Raw genomic sequence first — 19,437 nt, 5'->3', positions numbered from 1 at the left:
AAAAAAAGACACTGACACAAACGCCTCCTGAAGGTCACCTCTTGCAACGAATCCAACACTCCAACGAACTGGGGCTGGTCCCATATGGTACGTTGAATCGAGGTTGTACTGTATGTATTACGCAGTTTCAGGAAAGTTACTCCCATCGTATATGTATGTATTGCGCGGTTTAAGGATTAAAGTACAGTGTGTCCTCACTTGAATGAACTATAATAGGCTTCGTATATATACTATACAAAGCCTATTCGTTCCAGCGCAGAATTCGTTGCATCCATCCGACCCCCAACAACCTTAATTTTTTTTTTTTTTTTTTTATGCGCTGCTTTATTATAATATCTTTCATGCCCTTTAGTTGTCTATAATAATCAGCCAGCTCTTCATCATCAGTCACTTCTCTGACTCCATCCCCACCACTGACACCATCTCCCACCACTAACACCATCTACGGGGTGTATTGAGGCAGCAGCGAGAAGGCCAGGCTTAGAGGCGTCTAATTCAACACACCCGACAAAAAAAAAAAAGCTAACTGAATTCCTAACCCCCCCCCCCCCCCCGTCACCACTGACACACCCATTTATTATGCATTCTTCATTCTGACTATGGAATATGATAGAGCGATGTGTTACAAGCCACTGAAATGCTAACAATTTTCTCTCCTAATTTTGTGAAAAGCATCAAGTGAGTATAGTATCGAGGCGGCCATGTAGTATGGAGTCAGCAGAAAGAGGACAGACTGGGCGGACACATCTCAACTCACACCTCCTTCCCTGTGATGCATTTCACCAACCCTCTAATACACCCTCACCACTGACACCACCATTTAGTATTATGAATTCTTCATTTTGACTATGGAATATGATAGAGCAATGTGTTACAAACAACTTAAATGGTAACATTTTCTCAGTTAATTTGGTGAAAAGTAGACAGTGTGTGAACTCTGGAAGTGGAAGCATGGAGGCGCCAGCCATGTGTTGCCAACTAGCTGATGACTGATAACCAGAGCTCACCCACTGCCCCCTCCTGCCTCCACTGACAACAACATCCACCATTGAGACCACCTGCCTCTCCTGACAACACCTGCCTTTCCTGACACCACCTGCCTCTCCTGACACCACCTGCCTACCCTGACAACACGTGACCACCTGCCTCCCTTGACAACACTGTATGTACCAGAGGATGCACTGTACCACAAAGATTTAAAAGTCCCACAGCTACACAGGGTTTACATCAACTTTCTCGGGGCTCTAGTAAACAGATGCCATTTAACAAAATTGTGGGTAACATTCCTGGGCGTGAAGGCCATAGTACTGAGTGAGCAACCAAGGCTGGCACAATATCATGTGCTAACAGCACTGCTGTTCAGCTTGTGACCACAGCATCGCCTAAAAATGTCAAAATACATATGTAACTGCTATTATTATCCATATTAAAGCCACACTAGAGCCTGAATGTGATAAAGACTGTGTACAATGTTCAGATATCAGTGAACACAAAGCTGTTTAAAATGTTCACAGTGCTAGCCACAGAAGAAAATTGAAACGACTTCGCATGTTCCATTACAAAATAAACTTGTGGAAAGTTATTCATTTACAAGATTTAGTGACCAGGATTATGATAATAGCAGCATTGTGGTGAGAATCAGCAACGTGCATAGTATGGTGCGAGAAGTAATCTTGGTGAGGGAGGGAGGGAGGTGGCATCAGCCGGCTATTGTGTGGTAGCCACTATTGTCTGGACTCACCATACCAGCTTAGTTATACATTTATGGTGAACAAAACATGAAGATACTTATATATAACATATGTGTATATATAGTGTAACAACAACACAGTGTGGTGTGAGGAGGAATGTTGGCGAGTGAGGTGGCGTCGTTTGTTGGCTAGTGTGTTGGCCACAATGCTGTTTCAATGCACCATAACATCTTAGTTGTTCGTTATGGTGAACACAACAAGCAGATACTTATATATAATGTGTATAGTGTAATAAAAAAAAATTAAAAATATTGTTTTATAAACATAATAATTGATTCATTGATATGCACACCATACTTTTGAGTATGGCGATGGTTCACACATTTTATTATTATATATATCACACTACTCACTATTGAATAATATTACTGCAAAAAAACTGAGAAAAATAAATCAGACACATTAAAATAATTATGTAATGCAGTGCATCCTCACTCTAATGAACCCCACTCAACGAACTCCCAGATAATTCAAACAAATTGAATTCAGTACTAAATGTTCAGTGGAACATACAGATGTTCGATTAAGCGAGGATTGTTCGTTCAAGAGGTCACCGAGACCGAGCGTCGGAGGTGGCTGTCATCAACTATGATTCACCAAATTGTAAATAGTTGTACATTGTTTTACCTGGTTGATACCTGGTTGATGGGGTTCTGGGAGTTCTTCTACTCCCCAAGCCCGGCCTGAGGCCAGGCTTGACTTGTGAGAGTTTGGTCCACTAGGCTGTTGCTTGGAGCGGCCCGCAGGCTCACATACCCACCACAGCCCGGTTGGTCCGGCACTCCTTGGAGGAAACAATCTAGTTTCCTCTTGAAGATGTCCACGTTTGTTCCGGCAATATTTTTTATGCTCGCTGGGAGAGTGTTGAACAACTGTGGACCTCTGATCTTTGTACAGTGTTCTCTGATTGTGCCTATAGCACCTTTGCTCTTCACTGGTCCTATTTTGCATTTTGTTTTACTTACCCATTGTTTCCAGGGAGAAATGGTTGAAGGATGATAAAATGGTGTCAGCGGAGGCAGGTGGTCATTGTTGAGGGTCGGAGTCAGGGGGCAAGTGGTGTCAGTAGTTGAGGTTTAGTGTCAGGGGGGCAGGTGACATTGGAGGCCCGTGGAGTTAGTGTTGGAAGTTGTCAGAAAAGACTGGTGGTGTCAGTGGTGGAAGTTGTCAAAAAAGGCTTGTGGTGTCAGTGGTAGTGGTTGTTGTCTGGGGAGGCATTTGGTGTCAGTGTTGGAAGTTGTTGTCAGGGGATACAGGTGGTGTTAGTGATGGAAGGTGTCAGAGGAGGCAAGTGGTGGAAGCTGTCAGGGGATGCAGGTAGTGTTAATGGTGTCAGGGAAGGTAGGTGGCACTAATGGTGGAGCTTGTCAGGAGAAGCAAATTGTGAAAGTTGTTGTCAAGGGCGGCAGGTGGTGTTAGTTGTCAGGGTAGGCAGGTAGTGATAGTGGTGTCAAGGAAGGTAGGTGGTGTCAATGGTGAAGTTGTCAGGAGAGGCAGGTTGCATTAGCAGGGAGTGTCAGGGGACACGGTGGGTGGTGTCAGTGATGAGTCGAGACGCCTCCACCAGTCTGGCTTGAGTGATCAGTTGACTGCTGCACCATGTGACTGGCGCCGCTGCTGCCTCAATACTAAGTTCATTCGCCACTTTTCACAAAATCAGCTGAGAAAATTTTACCATTTCAGTTGCTAGTAACACATTGCTCTATCATATTCTGTAGTCAAAATGAAGAATTCATAAATGGTAGTGTCAATGGTGAGGAGATGTATTAGAGGGGGTGAGGAGGCAGCTAGCCTACATGCAGTCAACATTTGTACTCATTAATAATGAACAGAATGTACTATAATGTACATTACTTTGTGCATTCCTTATTCATAGTAATAAACTTTTTACTTAATTTTCTTATTTGCTGGATGTATCCGAGTATATAACTGTTGATACGAAACAATCTATACCATGATACTGAAGCATGCCGCGAGGCTAGGAATGGGTGGGCACATACGCACTCAATCTAGCAGTGTATGCTTGGCCTGAAGCCTGGCTTGGTCTGACCTAACCTGGCCCAAGACGTGATTTGGCCTGGCCTGAGACCTGGCTTGGCCCGGTCTGAGACCTGGCTTGGTTTGGCCTGGTCTGAGGTCTGGCAAGAGACCAGGTCCGGTCTGGCCTCATGCCTGATCTCGCCTGATCTGGCCTGAGGCCTGGTCTGAGGTCTGGCCTGAGACCTGGTCTGAGGTCTAGCAGGAGACCGGGTCTGGTCTGGCCTCATGCCTGATCTCGCCTGATGCCTAATCTGGCCTGAGGCCTGGTCTGAGGTCTGGCCTGAGGCTTGGTCTGAGGTCTTGCCTGATGCTTGGTCTGGTCTGAGGTCTTGCCTGAGGCTTGGTCTGGCCTGAGGCCTGGTCTGGTCTGGCCTGAGGCCTGGTCTGAGGCCTGTCCCTAAGCATGCACCGAGACCTGGCCCGAGGCCTGACCTCTAGCCCAAGGCTTGGCCCGAGGCGTGGTCTGGCCCGAGGCCTGACCTCTAGCCCAAGGCTTGGCCCGAGGCGTGGTCTGGCCTGAGGCCTGGTCTGGCCTAAGGTCTGGCCCAAGGCCTGGTCTGGTCTAAGGTCTGGTCTGAGGTTTGGCCTAATGGTCTGGTCTGAGGTCTGGCCTAATGGTCTGGTCTGAGGTCTGGCCAAAGGGTTTGGTCAGGGCCTGAGGCCTGGTCTAGCCTGACGCTTGATCTGGCCCGAGACCTGCCAGTCTGGCCGCATCCACCCCTCCTCCTCTACTGCCAACATTCTACAACCCCCCCCTTCCCCGCCCCCCTTCCCTCCACTCCAGCACCTAACTAGTAGTGGGCCCGCCAACTGCCCCTTCCTCTCCTCAGTTTGTTGATGAAAATCAACAAACCTTCGACACACCTTCCCCACCCGCCCCACTTCCTATACACACACTGCTCCATTGGTCGCGTAGTTCAACTGTCCATAATTCCTAAGTAAAAATGCATTTGTTCATTAATAAACAGGAAGCAATAAAATATGTTAATGATTATTAATGTATCGTAATACTGTACACTTAACACGAAAATCAACATATAATGGCATAAAGCTAAGATATAAATTTTAATATGGGCGGGAGGCTTTGGTCGGTGCTTTGTCAGCGAATAAACATGCAGACTTCATTACACATTCCTCGCTACCTCTCCTTCACTGACTGAACTGGACTGAACTGGACTGAACTGGACTGACTTGACTGACTTGACTGACTTGACTGATTTGACTGACTTGACTGACTTGACTGACTTGACTGACTTGACCGACTTGACCGACTTCCTACCTTTCCCTCCCTCCCTGCCTGCCTTCGGATAACTGAAGTTGGCAAACCAAGTGGCTGTACAAACATTTTTGGAAATGGTCACTTTTGGACTCCCTCAGTGAAAGGTGAAAAAGTATGTTAATCCGGAAAACGTGCTAATCCGGCTGGGGGGGTCCTTCTCATATAGTCTGGCTCAGCGGGTTTATACAGTATCCACTCAATTTAATGGCCTCTTTTATTCCAATCTGCTGGTAATAACGACTGGTTTTGAAGATCAGTATCTGGAACCTCGTATACCAGTCTAGTGGTCGATATTACCAACGGTCGGTATTGGGTTTGTTTTGGCATCGGCAGCCCCTCACATGGCGACCAGGCTACCGACCTCGATCATCCAGAGTCATATATTAAATCTTAACTTTCTTTTAAAATGATTCAGTTTTATGAAGAAAATTCTAAATTATTATTAATAAAATATTTTAAAACAATTGTTATTAAGCAAAATTCTTTGTTTTCTTATTAAATACCTATTATAGTATAGGCAATAGGTATTTTTTTTCCCACGGACCTAGAATGTACTGCGCCTGGCCATGTGACCGCATTGTTTACTGTGAACTCACGCAGCTGAGAGCAATGTCTCAGAATATTAGCCAGAGAAAATCAGATTCAGACAAAAATAGATAAATTCATGATTTCAACGGTTCGTGAAAGCACCCACTGGGAATTCAACAAGTCATGCAGCTTCCGCTGGCAACGAGTGCCCAACAAGCCATGCTGCACCCGCCGATGCTGAATTCCCATCAACAAGTCTTGCAGCCTCCGCCGGCAATGAATGCTCTGCAAGCTATGCTGCACCCACCAATGCTGAATTCCCATCGGCAAGTTGTGCAGCCTCCGCTGGCAACGAATGCTCTGCAAGCTATGCTGCACCCGCCAATGCCGAATTCCCATCAAAAGTTGTGTAGCCTCCGCCGGTAACGAATGCTCTGCAAGATATGCTGCACCTGCCGATGCTGAATTCCTATCGACAAGTCATGGAGCATCCGCCGGCAACGAGTGCTCTGCAAGCCATGTTGCACCCGCCGATGCTGAATTCCCATCAAAAGTCGTGTAGCCTCCACTAACGATATAAAATATGATTGAAAAGCATATAAATTAGTGTAAAAAGTGTTGATAGAGTACAATATTGTAAGTGTTAATGATTATTTAAGCCTTGACAAAAAGATACTGTACAGTGTAAATATACAGTAGAAATAATTTTCAATTGTGAATTAGAATTAGAACTCATGTGAATTAGTAGTAAGGCTAGCTGTTGTGTGAAGTAAATGCCTGAAAATGTGTATACATACTATATGTACCCTGTATACAGTACTGAACAATATAAAACAAGTGCTGCAAAGGATGACGTAATCTTCAGCTTCATTAAAAGTAAGTCAATTTACCAATAGTATTACAACTTTTTTTTTCAACAAAAGCTACATATTAGTCTCTGCAAATGTATATTCTATCATTAGCAGAGAAAAGGTGAACTCAAAATATTTCGTCTTGGCTAGGTCTCAGTGACAAGACTCGATCGCCAATGTATGGCATGGCCGCCATAGCCTGTGTCGTAACATTAAAAATACATTACCTGCACTGTACAGGGTAAAACAAAACACATCTCTAAAATTTTATTGAGAAAATATTAACAATCACTGATTGATACATGAAATATTTTGGAATACAAAGGAATGAACCAATTTTTTCCCACCTATTTGGACTTGATCAGAACATGTTCACACATCATCCATGCAGCAGCCAACAGCTGGCTTAATCATCGGTGTGGCACTAAATTAGAACGCAATTACACAATAAACTTAATTTAATTTTAGTTATACAGTATAAAATATATCTTACCTGAATGTTACTTGAAAAATTACCCGACCCGACTTCGGAAATACCGGAGCTACGGAAATAACGACCAGGGTACAGCCCCATATAGGCCGTTAAATTGAGTGGATACTGACGCATATTCTGAAACGTTTTATTATATTAAAACGTCAAGTGACAACAGTGAACTCACTGCAACTCCCTCCATTTGAGTGGCCCGCTAGACCCACCTGGGATGCTCGCTCAAAGAGCAAGCATGTTGTGATGATGTAATAGCCACATTTTTCAACCCTGCTATACCCAAGTACAGCGACACCTCGGCTTACGAATGCCCCTATTTACGAACTTTTCGGGTTGCGAGCCCAATTTCTTCATAAAATTGAAATCCAGTTACATACTTTGCCTCAAGTAATGTAATTTGTTGATATGTGCATGGGCAACCTAGAGTGTGGTTCCTGATGACAGGGGCAACCCCGCCTCAGTTTACCAGTGCCTCCCACCTAGTGATGATCACGCTTGAATTCTTTGTAAAGAATTTCATTTTCTTCTTTTTTTCTTTTTTTTTTTTTGCATTTTGAACATTAAAGTAATTATTATATATCATGCCATTGGTCCCAAGTCAGTCAGTAGTAAGGTTCAACCTAAGAAAATAGTTGTGAGAAGAGGCAGTAGAGGATGTCCCCTACCTCATTAACCCTTATACTGTGCAACACTTCATATGACGTGTTGAGTAACAGACGCAAAAGTGTGCACCGCTTCATATGACGTTTTGGAGTACCGTGCAAGATTTAAAAGGCCAGCGGGGTAGGGAAAGCCCCATACACTGCCCAGGGGCTATATAGAACAGCCACCATTTTGAACAAAAATCCAGCTTCGCCACCAACGTGTGGGAGAGCTCAGTTACCCAACAGTCACTATGGTGAGCGCACAGCCAATCACCTCCCAGGCACGCACCATGAAATCATTGACTCAAGATCTAATAACTAGTGAATTATTTTCTGATGGTGAGGAAAGTGATATTCATGACCCTGACATTGATAAAGATATGCACTGATGATCAATGATAGTAGCACGGAGAATGAGTTTGACATACAGCCTGCTCCTATGGTGAGGCCTATACACTCAGAAGTGCCTTATCACCCAGTGTCTACACTAATTTGCCCACGATCACACAGTTCTTGTACATATTTAGAGTATGAGGATATTTTGGGCAACAAGTCAGAAGAAGGCAGGTGATATGTATTAGACTATACTCACCTAGTACAGTACTGTGGCATCAGTACTGTTTGTACTGTGGCATCAGTCGATTGGAGTTCTTGCCTACCTTCTTCTTGCGATACGCTGAAAACCAGCTTTTTCTGGTTTTAGTGAAGTTGACTCAGAGCATAGTATTACCACGACTGTCGCTAGTGCCAGTGGTGTCATCAAGCGAGGTTTTGTCGCATCGGCAGCGTCTCGCCCCACCAAGCGCTACCGCATGGCACCACTTGGAGACAATGAAGAAGCAAGACCCTCATGTTCACATGATTTTACCACATCTTCAGTTGGCGCCTGTACTTTGCATAGACGGGCTTCAGCTCCTGGTCCACGATGTGCACTGATTCCGCAGCGTGATGCTGCTGTTTTGTCTCGCAGAACACCAGGAGCACTTACGTGGAGTGATGGTGACGATTTTTTTCCACTAATTCTTGCCTTTGACAATAAAGATGTTGGGATTACAGACCTTTTCCCTGATATTGGTGAGGAAGTGTGTGAAATGAACTATTTTAATGCATTTTTTGATGAGCCGCTCATGGAACATATTGTTCACCAAACGAATATTCACACGGCTCATCTCATTTAACATGAGTTAACAGATTTTTCCCGATTACAGCACTGGAAAAACACTACTGTAGGTGAATTGTATGTTTTGTTTTTTTTGCACTATGTATGTTGATGAAACATTGTGTAAAACACGTTATCTCAGATTATTGAAGCAAAGACCATACTGTTCCAACACCTTTGTTCGAGAAATGTATGTCTTGAGACAAGTTTCAGATACTCCTCAGGTGTCTTCATTTTGTAAGTAATGAAGATCGGACAGAGGATGATAGACTTTGGAGAGACAGGCACATTATGAATGAACTGACTGGAAAGTACAGAGATTTCTACGTACCAGCACAGGAGCTGGTGATTGACGAATTCCTTGTGCTTTTCAAAGGACGTGTTGGCTTCAAGCAGTATATTCCCTCCAAACGCAACAGATTTGGATTGAAATTCTACGTTCTCTGTGAATGTGAAACAGGAATTGTGTTACACATGATTCTGTATTTTGCTAGCAATGTAGACATTGCCAGTAAAGACCGACATGGTTTCTCAGATAGTGTAGTGAAGACACTGATGGCGTTATGGCTGAACAAGGGACACATTTTATATGCTGATAACTATTATACAAGTCCCCCTTACTAACCAGGTTCTTGCTTGAAAATTTAATTGGAGTGTGTGGCACAGTAAAGGCAAGATGAAGGAAAATGCCAGTGTTTAACAATAATCTTGAAGTTGGTGACTGCCAGCTAAGAAAAAGCGATCGAATACTCTCAGTTAGGTGGAAAGACAAGAGAGAAGTAAACATGCTGACAACCGTTCACGATAGTATAATGGTGAACAGTGGCAAGGTGAACTGAGCAATCAATATATAAACCAGACTATGTTCTTGACTATAATATCAACATGCGTTTGGTTGATAAATGTGACATGATGGTGGGTGTCGTCGAGTGTGTATGGAAAACATTGAAGTGGACGAAAAAATGTTTTTCAATCTTGTTGACGTAAGCATGCTGAACAGTTTCAATATTTATCTGGTGAAAATGATGTGCTTCATTATTAAACCACATTTCCTCACGTTTAGTTTTACAGTTGTGTCAGTTACTAACAAAGTTTGGCAAAGACATTCCTGGCATACAAAGATCCATTCAGAACCCAGTATTGCACCATGCTCCTACACACAGACTCACTCACATGGAGACCTTTCAAGTACACAGACTAAAACATTTGCAACCAGCTGGAAAGCATGCAATAGGCCAACATGATTGCATAGTTTGTAAAACCACACAAATGAGAGAACAGAAACGTAAACAGGTGTAAACATGGTGTGAAGTATGTGCCGTCTCATTGTGTGCTGTCAACTGCTTCAATGACTACCACTGTCTCCAGGACTTCTAAATGTGCAATAATGTTACAAAAACCTGTAAATATTGAGTGTGTGAATATATATCGATGAAATATGTGAATACATATTTTATACGGTGTAAAATAAAACATTTGTGTGCACATAATTTTGACACTAATATTCAGGTGTATATTGAATGGATGCAAGTTGTATTATAATTCAACATCAAGTAACATTATATGCAACACAGTGAAAAAAAACTGCGTTGAATGTAATGAAACGCCATTTTCTGGGTGAGTCCCGGAGGCTCCCCGGAGCGATCCATGGCTGATATGGATACCCTAACTATTTTGCATCAGTCGATGTGGGTGGAGTTCTAGGCTACCGGGGACCATGAGCCAGAACCTGGCCCCCTCAGAGAGACACGGGGAGCAATGGCCCATAGAATTGCACATGTGATTTGGAGCATTCTATATCTGCCATAGACCGGGACAGGCACCCAGAAAGGTAAGCACCACAAAACAAACCCCCTATTCTGGTTAACAACAAAAAACGACAAACGAGTGGACAGAACTCCCCAAGAAAAAACGAACTAACAAGCATGACGTCACAAGAGCCATGTCTGCGCAGCTCCCCCTCTTCGGGAGGGGAAAGGGGGAGCCCCAGACCCCCGCGTCGGCGATCCCCACCCCAGTTCCGAGGCTGGATATCAAAACCGTGAAAAAACTGCTGACCGGAGGGCGAGAGGGTGCCAGGGAGCCTCCGGGACTCACCCAGAAAATGGCGTTTCATTACATTCAACACTGGTTTTCTGGGGGGAGCCCCTACGGCTCCCCGGAGCTACTTCACCAGAGACTACCTAAGAAAACAAGGGGATATGCACGGGAGGCGGTCGGTGCACCACTCCTCAACACGAAGTCGAGACAACCCAAGGACCCCTCCGGAAAGCAGCAGGCACATCATTCGCCAGAAAAGGGAGACGGCTGCAGACGAAGAAACCTATGACCACGACCATAGAAAAAATATAGTGAATATAGTGTATATAGTGAATTATAGCAAAAACAGTATTGTGGGAGGAGAATGTGGGTGAGTCAGATGACTTGAGGGGGGGGGCGGGAGTGGCTGGCTGGTACACGGCGGTCACTCCTCATTACTTTTTGACTCATAACAGCTACTTAGTGGTTCGTTATAGTGAACAAAACATGCAGATACTTATATATAACCTGTGCTTATAGTGTAATAACAGACTGATTGAAGAACATAATTGAATTAACAATATGCACACCATATTTTTGAGTACAGCAATGATTCACTCATTTTATTATATAAATATATCAAACTACAAACTATTGAATAATATTACAGCAAAAAAACTATGAAAAATCAATCAGAGACATTGAAATAATTAGGTAATTATCTCTTTGTGGCAACTCCGGCCTGACAGCTGGCGAGCAACAGACCGCCTGGGACTCACGCTGAGTCAGCACCTATAATTTTCCAGACTTCGCCGCCCTATAGCGGGCAATATATGCCACTTACGATTTTTTTATTATTTTTCCCGTGATCAGTGAACACAAATTAACAGGTTAGGAAGAAAAAATTATATTTTTTTTCAAAATTACATGCGCCTGTGGGGAAGAAAGGATATTATACCCCTAGCATGTTAAGGGTTAACACGAGTGGCACACAAGGGGACACAGACGGAAACCGAGTACCCAACCGAGCCACAGGGACGGTAGAAGCAACGTGTGCAGTGTAACAGGCAATCGAAGGAACACATTAGGCAGCCCACACTTGGGCTTACCCCATACACAGCCCCAAGAGCAGAGACGAGAGCGCCCATGAAGCACAGAATTCGCACGGCAGGCGAACGACAGGGGAAAGGAGGAACCAAAGGGCCAGAACCCAGTCCCGCAAGCACAAGGAGGCGAGCACAAAACACCCTCGACACATGAAAATGTATCACCGAACAGGCACCCCCACCATTCCATGCACTGTGGAACAAGGTGGAGGCGGGGCCCCGGACTCAAGCAAGGTTAGACACGCATAGGAGAAGGGCAGGATGAGTACAGGCAGGAGCCGCCTCGTAAGGGCCAAGAGGCCACCCGCAGTCACTCGTGAACCGAGGAAGGAATCAGGTGTTGAGAACAAGGCTCACCTTGTTCTCAACCAACTGCAGTAGGCACCTCGGTTGTCACGGTCCAAGTTCTCAAGTATGTATGTACACCGATTCCAACTTCCAAAAACAAAAACAGCGTTAGGACGAAGGAGATGCCAGACCGCACCAACTCACCTGCAGAACATAGGCGCTGAAGGGCCACGATGCAAGCCTATGAGAACCGCCGGAGGCGGCCAGGGAGCCCATGCCGGAGAGGCGGAGGGGAGCGACGAAGGAGGCTCCCTCACCCTAAAACGCAAGGAAAACCTTGTGACTTCCCCACAGCGGCACTCCAGAACACCCCTAAAAGCAACGGGGCACGAACTGGAGAAAAAAGAGCGAGAAATGAAGCCCCCCCCCCACCCCCCGAGAGAAAATGGACGCAGAACACCAACACGTGTGCACACCGCCCAGAACCAAAACAAACTCCCACGGTGCATGCGCAGGACTAACCGGCGACAGGGAGCCCAAACGGCGACAAGGAGCCCAAACAGCTACAAGGAGCCCAAACGGCTACAAGGAGCCCAAATGGCTACAAGGAGCCCAAACGGCTACAAGGAGCCCAAACGGCCACAAGTAGCCCAACCAGCGACAAGGAGTCCAAACGGCTACAAGGAACCAGTACGGAGACAAACTCCAGGACACGTAGGAGGTAAGCCGCAAAGGGCAACCGCACCGCAGGGGAAGAGATGCGGGTAGCCAAAAATCTCCAGAAGACGGAACCAAAGAAACCACAGGGACACGGAACCGAACCTGGGGAGGAGCAGAACCCAAGTCAAAATCGTACGCAGAGGGGGGAAAAGAAAACCCCACTCCTTGCAACAGTAAGCCCCGCGCAGAAGGACGGAAATCCAGGCGGGGCGCAATGGAGCCCAAGGCCCAGAAGGCCGCTCCTCCCCAATCCCAGGAGCCTCTACACCAGGCCCCGGGGCCGAGTCGACCTCCAAAGCCCCGGCCTCACAAGAAAAAGACGGGGAAGCCGAGAGAGCTGGAAGAGAAGGGGCCCACTGGTCAGACCCCGGAGCATCGGCCGGAGGAACAGACTCGAATGCCTCCGCAGCTACCCCGGACGGGGCAACCCCCAAAACTGCCCAAGTCTCAGAACCTCTAACCCCGCCCCGACCCCGAAGCCTGCAGACGCATAGGGGCTGGAAGCAGGAGGGGGAGGGAACAAAATGGACCACCGAAGGGGAAAAACAAGGGGGCGTGGAAGGAACCAAGGCCGAAGCGACCAAAACCCCCAAGTCCGGGTCCCTACACAAAGCGGGGCAGCCTTGGGGCGTCCGGGGAAGCGACAACCTGAGCGTGTTGCAACAACCTACCCTGCAACGAGCGAGCTGCCTGCACCGAGTACCTAAGAATACTACTTCCAGCTCACACGACCACCGTAAGAGCAGCACTGCAAACAAGTCACAGCACTGAGACAAGACCGGAGCTGGAGCCACACGACCATGCACTATCCCATCAGCCCAGGAACTGGGGCGGGGATCGCCGGCGCGGGAGTCTGGGGCTCCCCCTTCCCCCTCCCGGAGAGGGGAGGGAGCTGCGCAGACATGCGGTGCGGCTCGTGTGACGTCATGCTTGTTAGTTCGTTTTTTTGTGGGGAGCTCTGGCCACTCGTTTGTCGATTTTTGTTGTTAACCAGAATAGGGGTTTGTTTTGTGGCACTTACCTTTCTGGGTGCCTGTCCCGGTCGATGGCAGATACAGAATGCTCCAAATCACATGTGCAATTCTATGGGCCATTGCTCCCCGTGCCTCTGTGAGGGGGCCAGGTTCTGGCTCGTGATCCCCGGTAGGCCTAGAACTCCACCCACATCGACTGATGCAAAATAGTTAGGGTATCCATATCAGCCATGGATAGCTCCGGGGAGCCGTAGGGGCTCCCCCCAGAAAAATTGGTAAAATACGCCTAGACACTGTAAATAATGCAACAAAAAATAAAATCGTGGCAACTTTGGCTGCTTGAAGACCGCGAGCGATGCCTCTGGGACATACAATGTATGAACGAGCATACTGGGTGTGACGTCATCGCTCATATTGTCGGCTCATTTACGTCATTGGTATGTACAATTATTTTTTTTTAATTTTCTCGTGGTCAGGGAACACAAATTACCAGGTTTATAAGAAAAAAAATTGAATTTTTTTTTTTTATGCACCTGTGGGAGTTGAAGGCCAAATAGCCCAGAGCAGATTAGGGGTTAGGAAAATGTGTAAATTATGAGAAGAACTGCAAAGTTTTGTTGAAAGAAACTCACCCCGATAAAGCTGTATCAGGCTGTTGCATTGACCTTTTGAATGACAATGTGATGTCTCACTACAGACAAATGTTAAAATGTAGGGAAAAACAAGTGTTTTTAGACAGATTCAAGACAAGCAAGTAGTGAGCCACAACAAGGTCCTAGTGGTATGCCTGCAAAACATAGGAAAGATTACCCTAGAAAAGTTATCACTGCCTGAAGTTATATTGGAAGGGAACTCCCTTTCCAAACAGTAACACCTCTCCTCCTTTCCCCCTCCTCACCGTCTTCCATACGCCAACAAGAGTCATCAATAAAGGTAAGCTATAACATGAACATAATATAGTACTAAATATTTGTGTGAATTAGGTATGAAATGTATTTTGAAGTTAATATTTTTGGGAGTGTGGAACGGATTATTTCAATTTACATTATTTTTTATGGGAAAATTTGTTTTATGTTGCAAACTTTTGGCTTACGAACCGTCTCTGGGAACAGATTCAATTTGTAAGCGGAGGGCCCACTGTAACTTAATTTGCATTTTTCTTTATTTTTCCTGTGGTGAGGGAATGTATTTCAACATTTTTGGATAAGAACAAAATTTTTAAGAATTTTTCAAACTCCAGCACTGTCGCAGGACTGTCAGAACGAGGTTGAAGCCAACAACGAACTGCCCTAGGGGCTCCAGTTCCGGAGTTAAAGTACCCAATTACTAGGTACCATTACTGCTGGGTGAACAGAGGTTAACAGTTAAATACTGGCACCTAGTCAATCCTCCCAGGACAGGATATGAAATCAGACAAAATAGCTCACGGGGAAGTGAGTTACCACTGCACCCCCAGAGCCTTACTAACAATTATCAAAATGAGTTTCTACAGCTTCCCACAGATTAAGGCCTCACCGTAAGGTCTAAAGCTGGCCCTGGTAGCCGAGGAGTAGTAGTAGTAGTATAGTGACAAGACATTTTAACTTTCAAGAATAGATTGGAGAGGCATATGGGTGAGTTGGGTTGAATTTAAATGGGATTGCTTGGAAGGATACAAGTAACATCGTACTCAAGACTGTTCTTCAGTGGATATTAAAACCTAACTAAACTTGCCCAACCCAACCCAAACCTTACCCAACCCAAACCTTACCCAACCTAAATTTACCCCAGTCTAACAAGTGATGTCACATACAAGACTGTCCACCAATGGATATTAAAACCTTCCTAACTTTAGCCAACTTTGTAAGGTGAGCCGACTGTGCAAGGTGGGTCAACTGTGCATGGGGAGGCGACTGTGGAAGGTGGGCTGCCAACTGTGCAAAGTGGGAAGCCGACTGTGCAAGGTGGGGGCCGACTGTGCAAGGTGGGGGCCGACTGTGCAAGGTACTCACCTAGTTGTACTCACCTAGCTGTGCTTGCGGGGGTTGAGCTCTGACTCTTTGGTCCCGCCTCTCAACCGTCAATCAACAGGTGTACAGGTTCTTGAGCCTATTAGGCTCTATTCTAACCTGAGCCTATTGGGCTCAGGATAGAGGTGGGCCGCAGGATAAGGTGGGCCGCTGGATAAGGTGGGCCGCCGACTGTGCAAGGTGGGAAGCCGACTGTGCAAGGTGGGAAGCCGACTGTGCAAGGTGGGAAGCCGACTGTGCAAGGTGGGAAGCCGACTGTGCAAGGTGGGAAGCCGACTGTGCAAGGTGGGCCGCTGACTGTGCAAGGTGGGGGCTAATCATGCAAGGTGAGGGCATGCTGTGCAAGGTGAGGGCAGACTGTGCAAGGTGGGGGGCAGACTGTGCAAGGGGGGAAGCCGACTGTGTAAGGTGGGGGCCGACTATGCAAGGTGGGCCGCCGACTGTGCAAGGTGGGGGCTGATCGTGCAAGGTGGGGGCAGACTGTGCAAGGTGGGGGCAGACTGTGCAAGGTGGGGGCAGGCTGTGCAAGGTGGGGGCAGGCTGTGCAAGGTGGGGGCAGACTGTGCAAGATAGGGGCTGATCGTGCAAGGTGGGGGGCAGACCGTGCAAGGTGGGGGCAGACTGTGCAAGGTGGGGGCAGGCTGTGCAAGGTGGGGGCAGGCTGTGCAATGTGAGGGCAGGCTGTGCAAGGTGGGGGCAGATTGTGTAAGGTGGGGGCAGACTGTGCAAGGGGGGGCAGACTGTGCAAGGTGAGGCAGACCAAGCAAGGTGGCATCAGACTGTGCAAGGTGGGCAGACTGTGCAAGGTGGAGGCAGACTGTGCAAGGTGGTCAGACTGTGCAAGGTGGGGACAGACTGTGCGGCACCGTCTTGGCAGTCACCTCCGGAGGGTAAAGGAGGTCCATGACAAAAGTTGTTACCTTGTGGTGTGTGAAGAACGCCGATAACGGCGTGTACGTTATGATGACCTGGACTCGAGACAAATCACACCCAGACAATATATTCTTTATAGAAGACGTAGTTTAGTGGAAGGTGTTCCCCTGGCGACGACTGCAGGAGTGTTGAGAGAGAGGTCTGGGCCCGGTCGTGTGTTGATTTAGGGATCGTGGGATCGGATGCGCCCCGGCCCGGTCGTAATGGCTGTGGTTGTTGTTGTCGTGGTGAAGCTCTCGGACCGTCGCTTCTGTTCCGCGTCCCGGCAACCTTCACGTTTTCTATGGTTGATTGTCTGGGAACCCCTAATGGTATACATTGTTTATGTTAGTTGGTGTTAGTCGGGGCATTTAGCCTGTTAGACTCATCAACGTAACCCCTAAGCCACCTACTGACCTATCGTAGGATGCAAGCGACATAACCCGGAAACTCCTGGGGTACCTGTTTACTGCTCAAGTTCAATTCAAGTTCAATACCTTACTGACAGGCTCCAGTATGTTTCCGTGAATAATTCAATTTCTCCCACCCTACCCATCAACATTGGTGTTCCTCAGGGCAGCATACTTGGCCCTCTCCTCTTTCTCATCTACATTAATGACCTTCCAAATGCCTCCCAACACCTCAAACTAATTCTATTTGCTGACGACACAACCTTCATTTACTCCAGTCCTGACCCCCTTGCTCTAAATGCCACAGTAAATACTCAGCTAAATAAAGTCCATCTTTGGCTAACTGCCAACAAACTCACCCTTAACATTGACAAAACTTTCTATATTCTGTTTGGCAATAAATCCTCTAATAAAATAAATCTCAAAATAAACAATACCCAAATTTGTAACAAATTAGATAGCAAATTCCTTGGCATTCTCATTGACCACAAGCTGAATTTCCAGGGACACATTCTAAATATATCAAAAAAGTTTCAAAAACTTGTGGCATTCTTTCTAAGATCAGATATTATGTACCCCGCCCTGCCCTGGTGACTCTCTATTACTCCCTTATCTATCCATATCTCAACTATGGTATTTGTTCTTGGGGCTCTACTACCAAAAATCATTTACGTCCTCTAATTACTCAACACAAAGCTGCTATTAGGACAATATCCAACTCTGGCCCCAGACATCACTCGGTACCCCTACTCAAATCTCTGAATATGTTAGACATTAAGTCACTGCATATTCTCTCATGTGTATTATACATATATAAAACGCTAAACTGTAATGCCAATCCTGACCTCAAAAGCTTCATAGAAGGTTGTAACAGCACCCATGACCACCACACCAGAAATAAATAAAATAAAATGTTTATTTAGGTAAGGTACATACATACAAGAATTTTTTTTACAAAGATTGGTTGACTTATAGGTTTATTTATTTATTTATTTATTTATTTATATATATACAAGAAGGTACATTGGGTTTGTGAGAATACATTGGATAGTACAGTATTTACATTCTTGTAAAGCCACTAGTACGCGCAGCGTTTCGGGCAGGTCCTTAATCTAGCAGATAATTTTAAGTAGGTAATTTCAATCAGAATTGATAAATGATAAAGATACATTACAAGAGAAAAATGAGATGAGAGAGATAACTAGGTATATTAAAGCACATTGTTATATTAAAGCTCTGATTGATTACATTGACAGCTTGATTAGTAATTTAAACAAGGTTAATAGACACCATACAGCAGATTGACAGCACATATAAGACAGCAATGATCACAATGGTAAAGATGTTCAGATTGGGTACATAAAGATTGGGAGACTGGGTAGCAAGAGATACAGATAAACAAGATTTATAGACACCATACAACAGATTGGCAGCACATATAAGAAAACAGCAATGATCACAATGGTAAAGATGTTCAAATTGGGATCATAAAGGTTGGGAGATTGGGTAGCAATTGATACAGTGCAATTTTAAGGCAAAAAGTGAAAAACTATGAAGATGAAATTAGGTACTTTTTAGTATTGATTTTGAATGATGTAAAAGTAGGACAACTTTTCAATTCAGTAGGGAGTGAGTTCGATAAACTGGGTCCCTTTATTTGCATTGAGTGTTTACACAGATTAAGTTTAACTCTGGGGATATCAAAGAGATATTTATTTCTGGTGAGTGATAATGGGTCCTATTACATCTGTCCAGGAAGAGTTTCAGACAAGGATTTGCATTTAAGAACAGGTTTTTGTAAATGTAGTTGACACAAGAGAATTTGTGGAGTGAGATTATGTTTAGCATGTTTAGGGAGTTAAAAAAGGGGGCTGTGTGTTGTCTGAAAGCAGAATTTGATATTATTCTGATAGCAGATTTTTGCTGGGTGATGATGGACTTGAGGTGGTTTGCAGTGGTTGAACCCCATGCACAGATACCATAGTTGAGATAGGGATAGATTAGTGCATAATATAGAGAGATGAGAGCAGAGTTAGGAACATAATATCTGATTTTGGAGAGTATACCAACTGTTTTAGAGACTTTCTTAGTTATGTGTTGTATGTGGGTACTGAAGTTGAGTCTCTTGTCTAGGAATATGCCAAGAAACTTTCCATCATTTTTATTGTTAATGTTTACATTGTCAATCTGAAGCTGAATTGCATTTGTAGATTTGCTTCCGAATAGGATGTAGTAGGTCTTTTCTATGTTAAGTGTTAGC

At 45.4% G+C, this 19,437-nt stretch overlaps 1 long non-coding RNA gene across 1 annotated transcript; it reads right to left on the bottom strand.

Moving 5' to 3' along the window:
* Nucleotides 1-2,105: 2,105 nt before the first annotated feature.
* On the bottom strand, nucleotides 2,106-17,054 carry LOC138373594 (uncharacterized). The gene is made up of 3 exons (XR_011231235.1): nucleotides 16,776-17,054; nucleotides 9,071-9,182; nucleotides 2,106-8,607 (listed from the first exon to the last, which is right to left on the bottom strand). It is a non-coding gene; the product is annotated as an uncharacterized lncRNA (long non-coding RNA).
* Nucleotides 17,055-19,437: the final 2,383 nt, after the last annotated feature.

Source organism: Procambarus clarkii, chromosome 5 (assembly GCF_040958095.1).
Source record: "Procambarus clarkii isolate CNS0578487 chromosome 5, FALCON_Pclarkii_2.0, whole genome shotgun sequence".
Taxonomy (NCBI): Eukaryota; Metazoa; Arthropoda; class Malacostraca; order Decapoda; family Cambaridae; genus Procambarus; species Procambarus clarkii.
This window is presented reverse-complemented; position numbering and strand designations above follow the sequence as displayed.